Source organism: Lutra lutra, chromosome 5 (assembly GCF_902655055.1).
Source record: "Lutra lutra chromosome 5, mLutLut1.2, whole genome shotgun sequence".
In the NCBI taxonomy this organism is placed as follows: domain Eukaryota; kingdom Metazoa; phylum Chordata; class Mammalia; order Carnivora; family Mustelidae; genus Lutra; species Lutra lutra.
This window is the reverse complement of record NC_062282.1, coordinates 12,952,235-12,975,195: the sequence shown is the minus strand read 5'-3', so window position 1 is coordinate 12,975,195 and position 22,961 is coordinate 12,952,235. Positions and strand designations below refer to the sequence as shown.

The window sequence follows — 22,961 nt, the reverse complement described above, 5'->3', positions numbered from 1 at the left end:
GGACAACATCACCTGTTCTTACCTTTATCTTCCACTAGACATTCCAATGTTTGGCACATAGTCAGGTGTTTCAGGAATGTTTGTGGTGTAGAAGAAAGACTCAGTTCCAGGTTCTAGGCATTTTCAGAGCTGTTGAGGTCTGTTAAGAATTACAATAAGACTAGACTATAGTAGGCATGAAAATCCTCACTGTTCAGTTTCTACTACTAGAAAATGAAATTCAGTATGATGCTTATTAGGGAATGTGGATTGTATTTCAAAAATATCACATGGATGTAAGTTATGTAAGAATAAGCAGGTGGGAAAGAAAGGAGCAAAATCTTGGTCAAATCAAGCCTACTTTGAATAAGATCATTAGCAAATTGTGTCTATGAAAATGCATTAATAAAAATACTAGATGACCATCTCAATGTTGCTCTAGTGCAGAATGGAGACTGGACCCAGGGAAACTGGCTTTTATGGACTGTGTAAGTTTTCAGATTCCAAGTGACCTAGTGTCTCAGGCTGGGAAGGAGGAGGCTAAAGTGAGCTGAACTGGGGCTTTAAAATTTTAACTGCTCCCCATTTTTTTTGAAATATAACTGACAAACAACATTGTGTAAAGTTAAGGTGTACAATGTAATGGTTTGTTGTACATATATGTTGTGAAATGATTATTTCAATAAATTTAATGATCATCACCCCGTGCATTTACATTTTTTTTTGTTATAAGGACTTTTAAGATTTATTTTCTTAACAACTTCCAAATATACAATACCATATTAATAACTATAGTCACCATACTGAACATTACATTCTCAGAACTCATTTATTTATAAATGACTGGAAGTTTGTACCTCTCCACCACATTTACTCATTCCCTTCATCCCTCATGCCCCCACTTCTAGCAACCACCAATCCGTTCTCTGTTTTTATGAGTGTGGTTCTTTTAGATTTCACATGCAAATGAAATGCAGCATTTGTCTTTCTCTGCCTTATTTCACTTAGCATAATATCCTCAAGATTCACCCATGTTATTGTAAATGGCAGAATTTCCTTCTTTTTTATGGCTAACTAACAAATATTCAATTGCTTATGTATACTACTTTTCTTTAACCATTTATCTGTTGATGGGCACTTAGACTATTCCCATGTCCTGGCTATTATGAATAATGCTGCAATGAACACAGGAGTGCAGATATCTCTTTGAGATAGTGGTTTCATTTCCTCTGTATGTATACCCAGAACTGGAATTGCTGAGTTATATGGTAGTTCTATATTTACTTTTTGAGGAGCCTCCATACTGTTTTCCGTAGTGGCTGCACCAACTTACCTTCCCACCAACCACATGTAAGAATTCCCTTTTTTTCCAAAACCTCACCAGACTTGTTTTTGTCTTTTTGATAATGACCATTCTAGCAGGTTTGAGGTGATACCTTATTGTTGTGGTTTTGATTTGCATTTCCCTGATGATTAGTGATGTTGAGCACATTTTCTTGTACCTGTTAGCCATTTAAATATCTCCTTTGGGAACATGTCTATTCAGGTCTTTTACTGAATTATTTTGTTTTGTTTTGCTTTTGAATTGCATGAGTTCCTTATGTATTTTGATATTAACCCTTATCAGACTTGTGGTTTGCAAGTAGTTTCTCTCATTCCATAGGCTGCCTTTTCATTTTGTTAGTGGTCTCTTTTGCTATGCAGGAGCTTTTTAGTGTGATGTAGTCCCATTTATTATATTTGCTTTGTTGCTTATGGTTTAGGTGGCATAGCCATGAAATCATTGCCAAGACCAACATCAATGAGCCTTCCCTTGGGTTTTTTTCTAGGAGTTTTATGATTTCAGATTTTAGATTTAAGTCTTGGATCCATTTTGAGTTAGCTTTTGTGAAGAGTTGGGTTTTTGATTTGCAACAGAAGGAACTTTCTCCAAAGTCAGGGCATCTCTAGTTACTATGTAGTCCAGGGCGTTGGTGGCCATATAGAACTCTGACTGACTCATACATAAGTGTCTCTGTGCAAATTAGAAAAAGCTGCTGACTCTTGATGGATGTAGCTCAGTGCTAGCCTACGTGTTCTGGCAAACAATGCACAAACTGTACTTTGATCCCCACTCTCCTGCTTGGCCGGCCACACTTGCACAGGACTGACCCCGCGTGCTTGAGTGTGGCAATCCTGTTGATGGGCTGGGGCTTCCCAGAGTTCAGCCAGAGAGGCCAAGGTGGTGGAGAAAGTAGAGGATGCTCGCTGGCCTCTCATATCTTGTGTTGTCCTGGATACAAGAGAGAAATCTGAGCTTATTTTCCTCGATTAGAATTACTTAATATGAATTCCTTAAATTCTTAAGGCACCCCAGAGAGCCTCCTTTAGGCTTCTCTAAATCTTCCAAAATTTAGATAGCTTCCGCATGGAACATAGAGAGTTTTCTACAAAAAGATTTTGTATCTCTCGCCAGTCTCAAAGGGATCTGTAAAGGCTAAAATTACTAGTCAAAATATCCACTGTAATTTAAGGATTAAATCAATGAACACAAAAGAAAAGAAAAAAGCATCTGATAAGAACTTCTTTTTTATTTCACGTTAATTGGCACTAATGAGCATGATATAAACACACAATATATTGCGAACAGCTACCCATTTGAGGAAACCTATACCTACCTGCTTTGCACAGCCTTGGAAGGTAACTCTTGGCCACTCTGATGAACAAGTTATTACATCAATAGATCTGAAAGTCTTCCAAACAGAATAAAGCCCTTCAAATATGCAATACTGTAGAAAAACTGCCAAAGACCTTATGTCCTGGGCAGGCAAAAGGAAGCCCAATTTGGTGGTTAAAAACCTCCTGTTTAAGGTCAAGTTTAATTCCCATCTCTGCTATTAACTAACTGGGAGTTGAAGATGGAACTTAGGCAACTTATTTAATTTCTCATATGCAAAATAGAGCTAAATAAGAGAACTACCCATCACACAGGATTGCTTTAAAAGAAAGATGCAACAATATATGGGATGTATTCTATATAATCCTTGACACATAAAAATAACTCTATGAAGGTGATCTGTTTGATACTTCTGTTATTATTATTGCATAAATTGACATATCAGAAGCAGACTGAGGGCTTTAAAGTTTTTGGTGGCATTTTCTTTTCCTTTCTTCTGCTTTTCTTTCTGTTGCTAACTCCATTCTATGTAATTTTAGAAACAAATGCCCATATTTCTAAGATAAGATATACACACCCCCCCCATTACACATTGGAGAGCTGTTAAAATAAATGTAACCTTTAAATAATTTAACAGCTATTAACAATGTACAGTGAATGGAATTTAGAAGATCAGACTTTGACAAATGGATAGAAAGAGTGAAGATGAGTTGGCAGAAGGTATATATCCATTGGGTGAATGATGCACAAAGATTAAAAGAAATTTTATTCCCCTTGAATTTGGGTTTAATACCAGTCTTGAACTTTTTAGGCATTTGGAGGTCATTTTGGATTTAGATAGAAAGGAGTAGTTGGTACACAGGTCTAAATGTTCAGAGAACGTGATGCCTGGCTCAGTCCCTAAACTCCCTTTGGCTCCCAGCTGACTCTCTTGTGTGGACAGCCTTTCAATGGCCACAACATTATTAAGTCTATTTTCCTAGTCATTTCTCTAGTGATAGTAAAAAATCACATCTAGGACAATTGAGAATATACATACCTGTTTGGAAATCTATAAAGCCAAAAATGGAAGCATGTCAGAAAATACATGGGGATGGGTAAAAGGAGGGAGTAATAAAATTATTATTATTTGAGCATACCATGGGTAGCATGGCGAGATGGAGGAAATGGAAGAAGTTTCATAGACCACAGGTCACTAAACTGGGACCAGTGGCAGATTCTTTGAAAGAATTCAATCCCATGACTATCTGCTGGAATATCATTGGGCTGAACGTAGAATGTCTGATGCATTCTTGACCAGCTTTTCTTACAAGTTGATTTTTCTAAAGAGAGAAGAAATAAATAGGAGAATTGGTCCTATGGCTTCAGTTCTGATGAACAAGGAGGATTTAATTGGAGAGGAGGAAGTTAAAGATATCACTGAAGAACATGTCTATATTCATTTTGGAATTTTTTTGATAGCTTAGGAAGTAAAGACTTAACAAATGTGAAATCTAGATTTAAGAAAATGGATAATTGCATGTTATGAGAATTCGATGGGGAAAAAAGCTCAAGAAGGTTGAGTAATTCCTCAAACTCAAATTCTGAGTATGTAGCCCCCAAACAGAAGGAAATGAAAGGATGCAAGATTAGAGTCTCAAGAATTGGGAATTGAGCCAATGAGAATCCTTGCCATAAACTGAATATTTGTGCCCTCTCCCTGTAACCTCTACCAATTCCCATGCAGAAATCTAATCCCCAATATGATGGCACTTGAAGGTGGAGCCTTTGGGAAGTGATTAAGTCTTGAAGGTAGAGCCCTCATGAATGGGATTAATACCTTTGTAAAAGAGTCTCCAGAGAGATCCCTTGCCCCTTCTGCCATGTGAGCACAGAGCCAGAAGACAGCTTGTATGGATCAGGAAGCAGGTCCTCACCAGACACCAGATCTGTGGGACTTTCTGTCTTTCAGAACTGTGATAAATAAGTTTCTGGCACTTATAAGCCACCCAGTCTATAGTATTTTTGTTGTATCAACCCCAAATGGACAGTAACAATGGCTTTCTAAATTTTCTTTAGAAGAGAAAGCTCCCAGAAAGGATGGATTTATGGCTTGAGCTCTCCTGGTATAATTGCATTATATTGCTGGATAACAATAAAATTGCAAGATTCCAGGGCTATTTTCTTTCCATTTTTTATTTGCATTTTAAACATGGAAAACCTTCATTGGTAGGTGGGGATTGAACTATATAAGATGTATGAATAAATGGAAATGAAACTTTGGCTGTTCTACTTTCTTGGCTCAGACAGTTGCCTTCCAACGACCAGAAGTAATAATAGCTATGATTTATTGGATTCTTACAAAGTCCAGGCATTGTGCTAAGTGCTTTATGTGAATTATCTCATGTAATCTTTACAGAAATTCTTTGGGAGAAGTTATTCACTAGTATCCTCACCTCATATATGGTAGAAATCAGGTTTGGAAAGGTTGATGACCTATTCCAAGGGGCAAAAATAAAAGTTAGGACAAAACCAATGTTCTAGATTGCTATACAGAAAGGGCTTGCAAATGAAAATGGTCAATTGTTTTCCATAATCTTTGAAGTATCGTGAACAAAGGAATGGTGTTCCTTAGGATAGGAGCTGAACACAAGGATGGCAGAGAAGGTTGTCTAGCAAGGGCTGAAATATAATCAACTCTCTGCTAGTGGGCAGACATCATCCCCGCAGAGGGACTGTGACAGCTCGAAAGAAAGTATTCCTCTTCCTACCCGGTCTATTGGAGGGCATCCATTTTTCAATTCCTTTGCTGGAAAGTAGAAACATCCTAATTTATACAAAAGCGTTTTGTGCTCCCAAGGTCCAGGATGAAAAGTGGAATAAATCAATGAAGGAACAAGTATGAGAAGATTAGAAAGAGAGAAAATGTTAATGCAATTTGCAACCAGATGAATAAGGTAGGTTTTGAGAACTAGAGGCCAGTAAGATTGACTTCCATCTTGGGCAAGATTCCTAGAAAGGCTTATTAAGGGAATGATTTGTCTTCCAGTGCTGTACTTGTTGGAGGTATTTTTTTGAAAAGTTGACAGCAGGGATTACATTAACATATACACCCACCCTGGCAGAGAAAGCCTTATATGGGCTTAACATGTCTGTTTAAAATATTTATCTGTGTATATTTATATTTATTTGTTTTAAATTAATGGGCGCTCAAATATTTTTTTGAAGAATGAGTAAATGTGTAATATGAAAATAAAGTCAGAATGAGTCCCTATATTGATATACCTGCTTTCAAAATTAACTTGGCCTTAGAATCTATCAGTTCACACAGTAATAAGTATGATCTGGGATGTCTGGGTGGCTTAGTTGGTTAAGCGTCTGCCTTTGGCTCAGGTCATAATCCTGGGGTCCTGGGATCGAGCCCCACATCTGGCTCCCTGCTCAGAGGGGATCCTGCTTCTCCCTCTCCCGCTGCCTCTGCTCATGCTCTCTCTCTCTGTGTCGGTCAAACAAATAACTAAATCTTTAAAAAAATGATCCCATTCATTTTTCTGGTCTCAGATTCAATGTAACTTCCTTAGATCAATCTTCCTTCTTATTTTCTCTCTCTCTCTTTTTTTAAGTTTTTATTTATTTATTTATCTCTGCCCCTAACACAGAGCTTGAACTCACAACCCCGAGAATAAGAGCCACATGCTCTTCCAACTGAGCCAGCCAGGTGTCCCTCTCCTTGTTATTCTTGCTAAAAACACCTCAAGTTTTTATCTTCATTTCATTCATCACAGACAGTAATTTATATCTACTGATGTGTATTCATTTAAAGTTCTCCCATCATAGCAGTGGCTGCATCTTGCTGTGCATTATTGTACCTCCAACACACAGCTGAGCGTCCAGCACATAGGAGCTGCCCAATAAAATTTTGTCGAGCTAAAAATATGAGTGAGAGAGGAGGGAACATCTCCGCTTACTAGATCCAAAGACCACTGGGTAATTGCTGCCATTCTGGACGTCACACTTGAAATGCATATGTTGAGATCAGGGAGGCCAACCCATTTTTAGAGTTAATCCTGAAAACTAGAGAGGAGAATTGATTCTAAGTTATATGAAGAAATGGAGTCGTTCAGCCTGTTGAGAAAAGTCTGAAGGTAAGGAGTTGGGGCATGAACAATGATGGTTGGCTAATTGTCTACAGATATTGCAAGGGTCATCTCTGAAGAAATGAGCATTCACCCCTCCCCCCACACCCCCTTCCCTCAGCGCGCGCGCGCGCGCGCGCGCACACACACACACACACACGCATTTCTAATTTGTCCCTAGGGGGCATCTTAGGGCCAGTGTTGCCGATGATAATTACCGGGAGATAAACATCTGAGATCGGTGTAAAAAGCATTGTTTTTAAGAGTTAAATCGCCCCCAAATAGGATGGATAACTGTAGGAAGTCTTTAGATCTTCAATTAGACACACAATGGGTACATGAGAGTAGGCATAATTAAGAAATAGCATGCAAGTTAGACAGCCCTGGAGAGTTCTGGCTCCTCATGGCTGCCTTGAACTTGTGTGGGATGGTCAGATGATCTTTGGCTTCTTCTAACCCCAGAGTTCTGCAGAAATGAGTATGAAATCCACAGTTCCTACAACTTTGATGCTCCATGACACTTTTGAAAGAGTCTAAGTAGAAAATCTGCCTTTCATCTTTGAAGTATATAAGGTATGTCACTGAAACTATAGTGTTTTATAAACTCATAACACATGGGTTATGATTTAATAACTTTACTTTTCCAAATGGAACATGAGAAACCTAAGCAATTGCTCCAAACTGTCTAACTATTAACCTTGATTTATTGGTAACAAAAGCAATTACCATATTCTTGGTAATGTAAGCCCTGTGTAGACACAGTATTAATATTTATTAAAACATTTTTTTCTATACAGCAAAAAGAACTGAGCTATTTTTTCCAGCAAAGCAGAATTCGGCATATTTTGACTAGCGAATGCTATTGTTAAACACAACTATAAGTATATAAGAAAGCTTTGCATCTTCTGAAACTCCAGAGTCCTGGATTGAACTGCTGTAAGCCAATCTCTTAGGAATAGACACAGTCTGGCCAGTTTTCTTCTTCTTTGTTCACTACATTTAGGTCATAGAATGAGTGTTTTGATATTCTGGAAAGTTCTTGTCCTTGGAACAAGGATGATAAAATGTTTCAATATTTTACTTTATTTAGATGTCATTTATATTCATTTTCTTCTATCATCCCACACTCCTTCAACCATCACACCAAGTTCTACTTGGGGAGAGAGAAACAGACTACCTTTCACAGTTTTTGCTGTTTGTAGGTATTGTGTTATTATTTTTCTATTTTCTATTTTCACACTTGTAATTACTAAAAATACCATTTTAATATTCACTGCTCATCAGATCCGTTTGGAAGTAATGATCATACGTCAGATAATTTGGGGGACACTGGTTTTATTAGTGTATATGATACAGAAAAATGCCCTAGATTCAGCACGCATGTTCCCTTCCCAATTACAATTAATATTGCACAAGCCTTGTTGCCAATTTTTCTCAACTCATTTTTTCCCTTCAAATGTCTTTTTAATCTTGCTTCTTTCCCACAAATTATGAGGCAAACTGGCTGTGCTGAAGCAATCTTCACTACCAATAAATCAAGGGTTCCCATAAAACTGTACAATTTCTTGCTGATGGCACTTGATGAAGAAAGTTACTAAATCATTATTCATTTAATATGAATTTTTAGGATGCTCTAGTATTCTCCCCATATACTTTGCCTAGTACAGTGATAATATAGAAATCTAGATATTGTATAGGAAATGTGGACAAGATCTTAGTGACTTACAGGGTTTAATAGTTGGTCTGCAGTTGCTAATGACAGAAAAGATGAGCTGCTAACTTTCAAGAATGCCTGTTTTCCTTTAGCTGCACTATCCAGGGCCAGGTGCCATGCCGCGATGGAAAAATGGAATGGAGTCAGGGAATGCAGCTATAACACCCCTGTTTGGTTATCTCATGGTGTGGGGCTCTCTCTTCTGCATCTCTGCATTCCCATGGCTTTGTCCTGCAGATTGGCTCCAATTAATGAGATGAATTTAATGCTTAGTCATTAGAGAGAGAAGAGACACAAACCCACATAGATGAATAAAGAAACTCATCTTTTCAGACAAGTGAGCTGATCCTTTGCTTTTCTTGGAGGTGGCGGGGCGCGAGTGGGGTTCCCTGGAGTGTCATAGCAGTGAGCTCTGCAGCTGGGACAAAGATTCTTCTCAATGGAGCAAGGGTTGGTCTCTGAAAGCACTTGAGTTTGGGACAACCCTGAAGGATGAGGCTACACATGTTATTCACAGTTCGAAATTTGGAGGTCTCAAAGGACAGAAAACCCTGGCCCAAGACTATATTTTTATAAAAATCTTCTCCCTTGTAAACTTCAGGAGTATGCATGCTTCTCTGTGGACTGATAGACAATCTCTCAGAAGCTGACATAGGTTTTAGTTCTCCAAAATCCCTCTTAGGAAACTGCTCCCTGAGGCAATGAATGAACGGTGACCTGCTGAATGGCAGGTGTTAAACAGGGAATCCATGAAAACTGATGTTTTCCCCTCAGGATTGTGTACGTACCATAAGAACTTTTTACAACTATAATGTCTACTACAGTGGGCAGAACACCAGGTGATATAGTTTTACTTATTTAAGCGGCCACAATGGTAGGATCACCCTGTGGGAAGGCTACAAAGAGAAAACTTGAACCCAAAGTATCAGTTCCATTTAGGGACCAACACCTAAAACTCTACCATTACAAATTCAATTTTTTTTTTGCCTTAAATCTCATCCTTTTCCTCTAGTTTCTTTTTTCAAATAGCCCAGATATAGATTAACATATTAAGTCACTCATTAACACGTTAGGGTAGAAGAGTTTGTCACATCTGTGAGTTACAGGAAAAGGTCGGGAGATGAGAAGCTCAGTGTAGTGGTGGGGGAATAGGGTAAGATCTAAATCAAAAATGAGGGGTTTTTTTTTGCCAAGGGAACCCATCTGTAAGCATAAATTTTACAGATTCTCTTGTCTCAAGCAGACTTTCTCCATCCTTTTAAAAAATTTTTTGTTTTAAAAGATTTTATTTGAGAGAGAGCAAGCATGCATGAGTGGCGGGGAGGGTGAGGGAGACAAGCAGACTCCTCACTGAGCGTGGAGCCCCACTCAAACCCAGGAGCCCCAAGATCATGAGCTGAGCTGAGGTTTGGATGCTTAAATAACCCAAGTGCCCCCAAATTTCTCCATCATAGTGGTAGGTTGGGAAAAGTCTTTGTCATGTGGGGCAGTCTAGGGCACTGTAAGATGTTTAGCAGTATTTCTGCCTTCTACCCATTAGATCCCCTAATCCAGTTATGACAACAAAGAATGTCCCCAGATGGCCCCAGATGGCCCCTGGGGGGCAAAATCACCTCCCATTGAGAACCACTGGTCCAATGTAAATTGTAACCGTCAGGACAATGTTAAGGGTAGATGTCAGAGTTAACTGATTTCTCCCATAGATGGAGCTCTTGTTCAACAAAGCGCTTCATCAGAAGGGCAACGGCAAATCTAACCAGGAGTAACACTGTTAATTCAATGGCCGCTTAATCAACTGCAAATTGTCCCTTGATTTTGCCCCTCTTTGAGTCAGCAGGAAATGGCTGCACTGGATAGTTCTGGTTTGAAATGGTTGCCTTGGCCCTCTACAGTCTGTCCAGAAAGGCTGATTTTATAGATGGAAGGTGCTAGTTATCCAAGCCTCATCCAGAGGGGCTCTGAGGCCAGGCTGTGTGAACGCCAAGGTTTGCAGAGCATTGCCCAAAGCAGCAGGCCACTCACATGCTTTCAATATTGCAAAAATTGTTCCTCGTTACCCTGTACATTTTGTCTTTAAATTGCTTTCATTGTTTTATGTGGTCTGTGTACACACCTCATTTCTTTCGGCTGGCAGCCATCATGTTTCCAGCAGTTAGCTTGTTTAACAGAAGTTCTTTGTACTTGCAGGCCAAGGAGTCAACATTCAGTTAGGGAATAGAGGTGAGGGGTTGAAATCCGTAGCCCTGAGATGCAAGGCAACGTCCCATAAAATGTATTTTTATCCCCAAGGAGAAGAATACCCTTTGGGCTCTCAAAGCAATGCTAAGATAGTCTCAACAATCCCTTTGACATTTTGCTAGAATTATATGAAATCAGTTATGCATTGGACAAATTGCAGTTCTCACTTACATGCTCAGGGCAAGGGCATGCTTCTGGAAAACAGCAGTGATGTTCTTGCGGTGAGTTCACACTGCAGTCCCAATGCCTTCCTCTTCCACTTGGTCAGTGAGCAGGTTGGCAGGTACAAAATATGCTGGATACTCAGAGCTGACCCTCTCTTGATTTGTCACGAGCAGCAGAGTGTCCAGTGTCAGGACTGAAATTCATCAGACCTGGGACCTGTTGACTGCACCCGTTTATTACCAATAAACTCTTCTAAACAAATTTTATAAGAACTCCCATTGCTCAGATAAATACCCAGTGTTCAGAGGTTCAGGCCCTTAGAGAACTTTCCTTAGATTCATTAACTCAACAAGTACTTGTAGCAGATGTAACCTCTGTTCCACCTTAGGCAATGATGTCATGGTGTCCCAGACACCAACACTCAGAGTACTCCCCTCCCCACCCCCCAGGCCCCGGAAGCATGTAAGCCCATAGCCAGGACACTATCCTGCTTGTCAACACTCCAGAAGCTCCTCTTCTGGGCCTCTCTGGGGACCTTTTTCTTTGTCTGCAGCACCAGTTCCAAGTGGTGGGATCTCCATCTTAAATTGCATGTGAGGAGTTCGACCAAGCGAGTTACACCTGGCCTGCTCTCCTTAAAGCTGCACGCCCTCCCCAACCAGCAGTGACAGATGTGGGAATTGTGCAAACCAAGGAGCCTGGTTTACGTTGAGGGTGAGACTTGAATCCGCAGTCTTACAAATCTCCTTGGATGTTTCTTGCATGTGCTACTGTTCTAGACACACTGTTTTGATGGAGATTCTCAACCCCAGCTATACATCGAAATCACATGGGATAGCCCTAAGAAATACTGCTCCCTGGTTCCCCTAGAGATTCTGATTTCATTAATCCTGGATGGGGTTTTCTCTGTGGGAAAGTAATAAAATTCCTATCAGTGGTTCTCAATCCTCCATGTACATTAAAATTAGTTAGGGACCCCCGAAGAGTCTTGACGCCTGAACCTCATCCCAGACCAATTAAAAATGAATCTGTAAGCTAGAGTCCCAGTATCTATAGGTTTCCTTTTTTAAAAAACTCCCTAAAGTATTCCAGTGCATTGGTAAATTTGGGCCTATTGATGCAAATTCCATTACTTTCAGGTGGAGACAGTATATACTAGCAACCAAAAAGGCAGAAATGGTAAGTTAAAAAAGGGGGGGTCAGATTGGGAAGGTTCTTTGTGCATAAGGAATCAAGAGCCAAACACTTCTGGAACTGGTGAAAAGGCATGTATGTGTGTGTGTGTGTGTGTGAGAGAGAGAGAGAGAGAGAGAGAGAGAGAGACCATTGGCAGGATAGGTTTTGTAGAGCTGCGTGAACAGGAGTAAGCTGCTCTTGATTAAGAAAAAAATGTATTCTGTACCACGAACATCTATTAACACCTCCTACGTGCCAAATGCTGTCAGGGAAAATAAGGTGAGGCTAGATCCTTTCTCATGATTCAGAAGCATAAATCTCAGAAGGAAATATTGCTTCAACAGGCCTACTAGAATCAGAGGGAAACATGACAGAGAAAGGATCTAATTCTGGCTCATGTCTCCAAATCTGTCACTTTATGATCTTAGAGGACATTCAATACCTTTATAAGCCTTTGCTGCTCACCAATAGAAGTCCTACTTACGTTGGAACTGATACCTCCCACAACCTCTATAATTTCTTCTCCTCCAGAGAAACTTCCTACTCTCTCTCTCCCCACATACTCTGTCCTCATCAGTGTCCCAGCATCCAGACCTGTTCCTAAGTCCTCCCTCCTCCTCCACTACCTGATTCACTCTGTTGTCTTATTCCCTGCTCCCTAGAGACCCTGTTCTCTGAAGTCCCCAGTGAAAGCTGATGAGCCATGAAATTCTCTCCAGGTGAGGTGCTAATGAAGAATGATGGCATATTTGATTTTCCTCCCAAGGGTGAGCAATAGGGAGCGACATGTCCAGAAAGTTTATTTCCCGATGGAAATTGGTGAGATGTTTAAGGAAAACATGGACTCCTCTGTGAAGCTCCTCAGTTGACTCCTAAGAGTGACCTGCTTGTTCAGCCTGGGAAATGCCTGCTTGAGGGACCGTTCTGTCTGAAGGTGACCTCACTCCAGGAGGCTTGGGTCCCACTGAGAGGAAGGAATGGGTCCTCTTTCCTTTGCCGTGATCTATTAATGTAAGAAGCTTTGTAAGGTTAAAAACAGAGAAATTTTCCTTTGAGAATAGTAATTAATTTCCAAGGAGGACTTTTATGAATTGAACTGAATCCAGGGCACTCTGTGAGGAAACATGTTTAGAAACCAAGAGTGATACCATGGCTTTCTACTGAGGTGGTGGAAAATACTGTTTAGCTCAATTACCCACCAGACCAAGGATCTTGTGCCCCCTTGTTGATAAAACCTCCTGTGTTATTCTAGCAAGAAATAATTACCCTTTTCTCTAAAATGCATATCTAAATTTGTATCTGAGATTATGGAAATTTATTTCCATTTGTAATAATGCATCGCTTTCTCCTCATATGATATTTATTTGGGTATATATATATTTTTTTCAACTAGAATGTAAACTCCTTAAGGGGAGATCCCACTTTCTGAACAGTGTTAAGCACAACGCTGGACCTGCATATTGGCTCTTCCAAATGGAGGCATATGTTTGTATTTGTATATCAAAATAATATGGGAAGATAGTAACAAATCCTGACATGGATATTATAGGGGGACACTCATAAACATTAATTGAATTTGTTTTGCTCATATGACATAAAATTGTAAATGATTGGCTTTTGGGGCATCTACAGCAAGACCTTCAGATTGAAAAGTGTTCAGTGATCACTGTGCTAAGAATCAAGGTGTTGGCCAGCTTGAGATCTTGTCTGGAGGCTCTGAGGAAATATTCATCTTATCCTTATGAAATTCTTAATCTCTCAACTCATACAGGCTGCCACACGCCTTGCTTGGTGGCTCCTTTCATGTTCAAGTCAATAATGGTACAGCAAATACTTCTCATGCTTCAAATCACGGACTCCTTTGTCACTGACTTCTAGACCCATGTTTCAAGGGCTCAGGTCCATCAGGATAATCTCCATTCACAAAGTCACTTAGGCCATGTGAGATTGATGTGGGAAACAGAGGCAGAAGAAAAATTATTAAATTTCCTTACCCACTGACAAACCCTTAAAATAGGCAGAGTGACATTCCTCTAGGGACTCAACTGCCTCCACCTAAACACTTTGCTAAGTCAAAGGGCAATCTAGCCTGACTAACCCCTACCCCCAGCCAGGATCGTGAAGTCTACTTTAACAATTCCTTTAAACACTTTATCTCCAAACCCTCCAAGATAGTGTTGACAATCATTTCCAAGCATATGGCCCACTGATATACATCTAAAGCGTCTCACAAAAAGGTTTTGTTACTGGTAATGAATAACCTTTTTCCCAACAATAGCTAACCCCTCAAGGTCCTGGAAACCTGGCTTGCAAAATTCCTTAGAGACTTACACCATCCCTAACCCTCTCCCACCTTGCAAGTATATAATGGACCATTCCTCATAGCCCTGGGACAGCAGCTCTTTCTGCCCATGGGTCCTGTCCCTGTGCTTTAATAAACCACAATTTTGCACCAAAGATGTCTCAAGAATTCTTTCTTGGTCATTGGCTCTGGACCTCATCCTACCGAACTTCACTTATATTCTAAGACTTCATCAAGATGACCAAACATGGGGCTGAAAGCCATCAAAACACATGTCTTGGGGATTACACTGGGTATGGACACAGGGATTGGGCATCCTGGAAGCCATCTTGGGTCTCTGTCTATTACAGTATTCCTTCAATAAGCTTGGCTAAGAATGGAAAAAGATGGAGAGATAAAATCTTTCAGAAGGAAGTGGGAATGAGTGTTCTTGAATCCATAGTCAAGAGCAAGTCTTGAGTATATTTGTATGCTGAGAAGAGAGAAAAGATACAGAAAAAGGATTAAAACTATAAGAGAGTGGGAATAACTATGAAAGACACTGAGGACATGAGCTCTTGAGTAACAAGATTAAATTTAGAGGAAGGATTTCCTTCTCCTCAGAGGATGGAAGAGAGACTGAGGGTGAATGTGGAGTTGGGAAATTTTGTGTGCAGTGGCAGGAATTTGATGGAATATTTTCAGATAACCTCCATGCCTTCTAGGAGTGGTAGGAGGCAAGGTGGGCAGGCATGGGGATAGGGTACATAGCACCAGAAACATACTGAGAGAGTAGATATTAGAAATGGAACTTGAGATGGCCGACCCAAGGTATCCACAAGTGCTTGAGGGATTAATAAATCCATCCATGGAGAGCTGAAAGATGCTGGAGCTGCCTCATGTCTATTCATGAATGCCTACTGTGTGCATCTCTTCCCAACTCTGTGCTCAGTGACACAATGCCAGTAGCTCGAAATTGGCTATGGTGGGGCTATTTATATCTTGGAAATTGGCAAACATTACAATTAGGGCTTTTTAAACAGAGAGCTGGTGGTTATCTATCTACCAGCACACCCGTGCTGCAGGGACTACCTTTTTGATTCCAAAACCATCAGCTTGTATTAAATTGATTCTGTTTATAAACTGCCCGTTCCTCAAAGAGGTTGCAGGAGCATCTGGATAAGTGGCAGTTAACGTGAGCATAGTTTACAAAAAGGTGCTTAGATAGCAAACTACTCAGCTCTTATACCAATTGTAGCCTAAAGAACACCTTCAAATGCTTCCGTTCACAGAATAGTGAATAGCCTCACAAATCCCCATCTGAGGATCAATTGAGCTTCATGATATTAGGAATGTTTAAGGTGTTGAAGTAAATATCGGTGGATAATAGAAAAATTTCCTTACTTCTTCCCTTCTCTCCGACTTCTCTTCCTTGCTTCCTTCCTCTTTTCTTTCTTTTTAAACAATATGTGAGTTTTTAAGACTATTGGGACTTGTGTAAACAAATAGTCAAGTCAAAGAATGGACAGAATACATGAACAGATACTTCTCCAAAGAAGACACATACAAATAGCTAACAGACACATGAAAAAGTGTTCATCATCATTAGCCATCAGGGAAATTCAAATCAAAACCACATTGAGATACCACCTTATACAAGTGTTAGAATGGCAAAAAATTGGCTGGGCAAGAAACAACAAATGTTGGAGAGGCTGTGGAGAAAGGGGAACCCTTTTACACTTGTGATGGGAATGCAAGGTGGTACAGCCACTTTGGCAATCAGTGTGGAGTTTCCTCAAAAAGTTAAAAATAGAGCTATGCTATGACCAAGTAATTGCACTACTGGGTATTTACCCCAAAGATACAGATGTACTGAAAAGAAGGGTCACATGAACTCCAGTGTTCCTAGCAGCAATGTCCACAGTAATCAAACTGGGGAAAGAGCTGAGATGCCCTTTAGTAGGTGAGTGGGTGAAGAAGATGTGGTACACATATACAATGGAATATTACTTAGCCTTGAGAAAGGATGAATACCCAACTTCTGCATCAACATGGACAGAACTGGAGGACATTAAGCTAAGTGAAATAAGTCAAGTAGAGAAAGTCAATTATCATATGGTTGCACTTATTTGTGGAACATAAGGAATAGCATGAAGGACATTAGGAGAAAGAAGGGAAAAATGAAGGGGGAGAAATCAGAGAGGGAGATGAACCATGAGAGACTATGGACTCTGAGAAAGAAAAACCAAAACTGAGGGTTTTAGAGGGGAGGGGAGTTGGGGATGGGTTAGCCCAGTGATGGGTATTAAGGAGGGCACATATTGCATGTAGTCCTGGGTGTTATATGCAAGCAGTGAACCATGGAACACTACATCAAAAACTGATGATGTACTGTATGGTGACTAACATAACATAATAAAATAAAATAAGTCAAGTTCCTATGGGAAAAAAAAAGAAAATCAGGAAAAGGCAAAAGTAAAAATTGAACTAGAAATGGAGAGAGAAAGTACCAAAGGAAAGTTCAAAAGTATAAAAGGAAAGTACAAAGGAATTGTCAGAGATATTAATGTAATATCCAAAGAAGAAACACTTCCAATGAAGAAATTAATTAATGCCAATATCTCTTTTAATAATATCCTAAATTGTCAATGGTCTTCCCAAAATCAATAAGGTGAATACATACTTTGATTCTTCAGTCAAAAAGTCATAGTGTTGCAATGCTGCCAAATATTCATGAGGCAACCTACAGCTTGACTGCTTCTATTTTCAGGAAGACATTGAAAAGACCTCTTGGTGGGTTGAAAGGCACTCATGCCATCTGACCATGTCTTCTGTAACTCACATTTTTATCTAATTCAAGCAGCCTTCTATGGGAAGAATGTTGAGTCCAAGGAAAGCAAAAGCAGGCAAAGTATCACAGAATTGTGACTTCCATACATAACTTTAGCTTGGTGTTATTTTTGATGAAAGAAGGCACTAGAAAAGTATAACAATAAGAAAATTTGGAGACTCTCATTAACACTAAGGCTGTTCAAAAGACTCAGGGTTTTTTATTCTCTTTTACCCGAGGCAGTGATTCTTAGAGTCTTGTTGGAGAGATCAACATGAAAAAAATTAACTGTAATTCTATAAGGTTGGATTTTGTGTTTTCAGAAGTGTACCTCTTGGGACCAACCTAAATGTCAGTCTTAGATCCAAGACAGCTAGGAGCAAGGGGGTAAAGAAAAAGGTTAAATGGTAGAAGGGAAGCTAACTCTTGATTTCCCCCTGTGCCAAAGTAATTGCCTTCCTTGCTCAAGGGACTTTGGGACAGTAACTCAGAAGTGTCTTAAAGAATAAATTTGGATTCTGGCCAGTTCCTTAGCACTGTCTTATTTGATGGACTCTCTCCCTTTACCTGCTACATGAAATACTTCATCAATATTCTCAAAGGTCACCATGATTTATCATAGCTCAACAAATGTATTCAAGTGGGATGTACCAGTGGCTGTATAAATTAAAGTTCATTCAGGGTTCTAGATAAATTAAAACAGGCTAAAAAAATTATATTCTCTGTACTGTGGATCTATACAATCGGATCTCCCTGAGCAACTTATTATACCAGTCTTATGACATTTTGAAGAAGTTCATATATTCCCAATAAGGTAAGCCACCAATTCACTGATTCCTCAGCTTGCTTTCTAAAAAAGTCTAAGCGACTATTTGAGCCAGGAGATTATCTAACTTCTGACATTTTAAGGCATGGAACAAGCTGAATTTTAAAATTAAGTTTGAATAAATGTTGAATAATATCAAAAGTTCCAAATCAAAATAATTTTAAGACAATTCTGTATATAAAAACAAACATGTAACCTAAATGTGAGACTGATTATTTGTTTTCAAGTCATTCAACAACTGTAAACAGTGAATAAAAATCTTAATATATAATAAAAATACTTATATACTAACAGCATCTACTTCATAGTATGATTTGGAGATCTAAGTAGATTAATACATGTGAAGTTTTAAAAAATTATATTGCACATAGGAGATAATAAATGTTTAATACTGTTATGGAATGTTTATGTCCCTTCAGAATTCTTATGTTGAAGCTGTAACTCCCAATGGTATTTGGAAGTGGGATTTTGAGAAGATAACTAGGATTAGATGAGGTCATAAAGGTGAGGGCCCTATGATGGGACTCTTGTCCTTAAAAGAAGAGGAAGAGGGACCAGAGCAATTCCTCTGTTTCTCCACCATGTGAGGACACAGTGAGAAGGTAGCTGTCTGTAAACCAGGAAGAGGGTTCTCACCAGGAAAGGAGCCATCCAGGACCTTGATTTTGAACTTTCCAGCCTCCAGAAATGTGAGACATAAATGGGTATTATTCAAGCCACCCAGTTTATGGTATTTTGTTACAGCATCTTGAGCTGACCAAGACTGTCATTATCACATATTTAAGAAAATAGGATCATATTCAATTCTCTTTTTGGAACAATAAGTGTTTCCCAAGACATTAAAAAGTTACTGTTTAATGCCAATCTCATAAAGATATGGGAAGTGTAGAACATATGCCATTACTGTATTTCTAGTATGCCTACCTTTCTATTAACTACATAATCCATTAAATTTCTTTGGAAACTCACTTTTTATTCTAATTTGTACTTGTTATCTAATAGTTGGACCACAAACTATCTTGGAAACTATTTTCTATCCCAGAATTTCTAATTGCCTTTCATTTATGTGCTCCACTCTGGACGGAGAGCTCTGCAGCATGATGAAAGAACCATAATCCTAATACTGTTTTTCACTACTTTTTTGGGTTAGATGAACATTTTCTGGATCCTGTGCGGTCTTTGGCTTACTCGGCTGAGGTACATCCTGACCCAGCTTCTAAGAAAGGCTGTATGGAAGATAAACTTTCTGATTCTGTGAAAATATATTATTAGACACTCTAGCTAAGAGTTCCAGCTTAAGATTTTTCTTCCATTTTATTTTTATATCTTATATATTTTCCTTATTTTTTCCTCTCAGAGAACTTTTAAGATGATCTCTGTATCTTTGTTGTACAAAATGTGATCATTTTCTATTAATGATTTCAGCATTTGGAAAACCTTTCCAAATGTAAGACACTTATATCCCTTCATTTTTTGGAATTTTATTTTTTAAATTTCTTTGAAAATCCCTCACTTCTGTTTTCTACTCTTTTCCCACCTCTCTTCCTTCCCCCTTCTTCCCACTTTACTCATTTTCTCCCTAATAGTTGAATGTTGGATTAAATAGCATTTTGTCAGGTATTATCTTAATATTATAAATGAAAAACATTATGTTATTAATGAATAATGAATGATATCATCCTAATATTATCTTACTAGGTAATATATCTACTTTTAAGTGAACAGAAACCCAATTGAAGTGGTTTATTCAAAAATATATAGCTTTGAATTTTCACAAAAGTAGAGGTAAGAAGTCAAGGTCTGGTATGGCAATTCCACAATGCCATAAAGGCCTGGGGCCGTTCTCTTTTCCTGAGCCATCATCTTTAGCATGTACTGTTCACTGTCACCCTCTCACGGTGGTTGCTACTTCTCCAGGAATCCTTCCTGTGGTCCAGTCAGAGAGTGGAGGGGAGAGTGAAGAAAAAAGGGAGAAGCCATTGAAGCCTTAATTTTTTTTTTGAGATTTTATTTATATATTTGACAGACAGAGCACACAAGCAGGGGAGCTGCAGAGGGAGAGGGAGAAGGCTCCCCACTGAGCAGGGAGCCCAAAGTGGGGCTCGATGCCAGGACCTTGGGATCATGACCTGAGCCAAAAGCAGACACTTAACCAACTGAGCCACACAGGTGCCCCTGAAGGTCCCCTTTAAACCAAATAATGTTGAAATGAAGAATGGATATTCAATGGGCAAATATAGGGTTTGCTAGAGACTTCTTGATTTAATCTCTATATCCCTTATTATATGTGCCATAATTATGGCCCCTATTTCTTTTTGTCCTTGTGGATTTCCTTTAGTGTATTTTCCAATCCTGCTGAATTTTTAAAAAATCTGAACGATCATGATTTTAATTTATTAAAGCTTCCCTATTCTTGTTTTATGAGTAGAATCTTTTTCATATTTCTCTGAGGGGCTCACTGGAAGATTTAATAAGTGTTCTTTGGGTACCTGAAATTGCCTCTGTTTGCTATAGCTCAGAATTTTGTATCTTGATCCTCTCTTTCATGTTTCACTTTTCCTCAAATGTCTAGTTATTTTGGTGATGTCATAGCAAAGATGTGTTTGGTAGCTCTCCACATAGCTGGGGCATTTCAATCAGCAGGCTATTCTAAAGATAGAACGCTGTCCCTGTGGTCCAGTCCCTACTCTCCCAGCCCTGCATCCAGCACACACGTACTTACACGCACCTGGAGTCCATTCTCTCTTCTGCACTTGGCATTTACTTCATCGAGGGCCAGATGTCAGCAGGATTGGAGAATGAAGAAAGCATGGATTTAGGAAACCTGATACTAACATATTTGAGAAATGCTATATTTGGTTTCATTCTTGGAACACAGATTCATATCCTCCTTGATCTTCAGGATCTTTTTGGATCAAACTCTTTCAGGGCTAAATTAGAGGTAATTCAACTTAGGAAATCAGAAGCAATGTGCGGAGGGGGGAAGTAATAGCATTTTTGCATCCTCCAGTGAAGGCATTTGGGGTCACAGCCAGATTCTGAAAGTTCTTGAGTCCCACTTGAAATTAATTTTGGTATAAATTGTGGAGTAGCGACTGAGGGAGCACCTCTTCTCTATCTAATTTGTACCCTATTATCACTCAATGTAATTTGTTTTTCTGAAGAAACAGTAGTTATTGAGAATGAAATGTAAGAGAATTTGATTTAACTCTCTTTTGCAAGTAAGAATTGTGCTTTTCTATGAGAAAAGAACCATCAAATTTTGAAATTATTTCTGATGTTTATATATATATATATAGCCATCTATATATTGTGTTTAATTACAGCATGATTATGAATATGAATGTCAAAACTGGGGTGATTTATAATGTTAAAGAATGAAATCTTTGTGTACTGTTTTCTTTTTGTCTATTTCAAAGTATCCAGTGAAAATACATTCTGACAACATCATTCTGAATGGACTTCTAAGTTTTTTGCCAGAGATAGGAGAACGTTTTCTCTCAAGAGCCAGTAACCTCACACATGCTAAATCAGTTTAAGGTTTACATGAAGAATGATCATCTTAATACAGCATTAGCTTTTTATTTTGAAAGAAAGAAAGTTTTTAAAAGTTTAGGTAGACAGGCTATAAAACTTGATAATATCAGTTACTTAAAAATATACTTCAGTTCTATACTCTGTATTAACATAGTGCAGAAGGTTGGGAGAAGGAAGAAAAGGAAAAAAGAGACAGATGGGAAGAGGAGAGGGGAACAGATTCAGGGACCAGTGAGAACAGAGAGAAGTTCAATGGATTATGAAGTGTGAAACTATTTTTGCTACATGATGCTTGGACTGAGTGTGTATTAGCAGCACCTTCTGAAGCATTAATGTATTAGAATCTGTTCACACATCCATAATTATTCTTTATTCTTAAATGCAGTAAATAGTCAGAGTAGCTCACCATGGGGCTGCAGTTTTACACTGCATTATGGTAGCTTGGGGAATTTTATTAAGAAGATAGAAACTAGACCCTTATTATTATTATTATTTTTTTTTTAGCTAAACTACAGACTTAATTGGATTTCATCATTTTTGCACTGGTGTTCTTTTCTGGTCCATGATTCAGCCCAGGTTTCCATACTGCATTTAGTTTTCGTGTCTCCATATTTTCTCCCAGTCTGTAATGGTTTCTCCCTCTCTCTCTGTCTTCCAGGAACCTTGATACTTTCAAACCATATTAGACAGATATTTTTCAGAATGTCCCACAATTTGGATTTGTCTAATATTTTTCATGAGCAGATTAAATTTGTGGGTTTTTGGGCAAGAATTAACACTGAGATGATGAGTCCCATTTAGTGTATTGTATCAAGGGGTGCTTGATGCCAATATGTCTCATTGTTGGTGATTCTAACCATGATCCCTTAGCTAAGATGACATCTGTCAGCTCTTTCCATTTAAAAAGTACTATTTCTCCTTTTGTAACTAATAAATATCTTCAGAGTAGATATTTTGAGATTAGGAAAAGATTATCTTCCTCCTCAATGTTTTATTATTCATTGGTAGATCTTGTCTGAAACAACTTTTATTGTTGTGTTCTAATGATGTATTTATTTTTCTTTTCATTTCTTTTTTTTTCTCTTTCTTTTTTTTAGGAGAGAGAGACAGCATGTGTGCACATGTGTAAGGAGTAGACGAGTGTGGGGCCAGATGTGGGCTCAACCTCACGACCCTTAGATTTTGACCTGAGCCTAAATCAAGAGTAGAATCTTAACCAACTAGCCACCTAGGTGCCCTTCTAAAGATATATTTCTATTCCCATTTTTTCTTTTACATATATTAATTGGAAGAGCTGTCCTGCCTCATTTATTTATTAATTCAATTATTTTTTATGTCATTAGGGCCCCATGATTGTTTATTGTATTCTGTTACAATCTAATCTGTCATTATTTATTTTGTTACTCAACTTTCTCCAGCTTTGGATGTTGGAAACTCCTTGAGG

The 22,961-nt window shown here is 38.8% G+C and overlaps 1 long non-coding RNA gene across 1 annotated transcript; it reads left to right on the top strand.

The window, feature by feature from the left end:
- Positions 1-1,387: 1,387 nt before the first annotated feature.
- LOC125099713 (uncharacterized) lies at positions 1,388-14,522 on the top strand. Its single transcript, XR_007127331.1, has 5 exons — positions 1,388-1,525; positions 7,937-7,944; positions 8,868-8,869; positions 9,120-9,125; positions 14,512-14,522. It is a non-coding gene; the product is annotated as an uncharacterized LOC125099713 (long non-coding RNA).
- Positions 14,523-22,961: the final 8,439 nt, after the last annotated feature.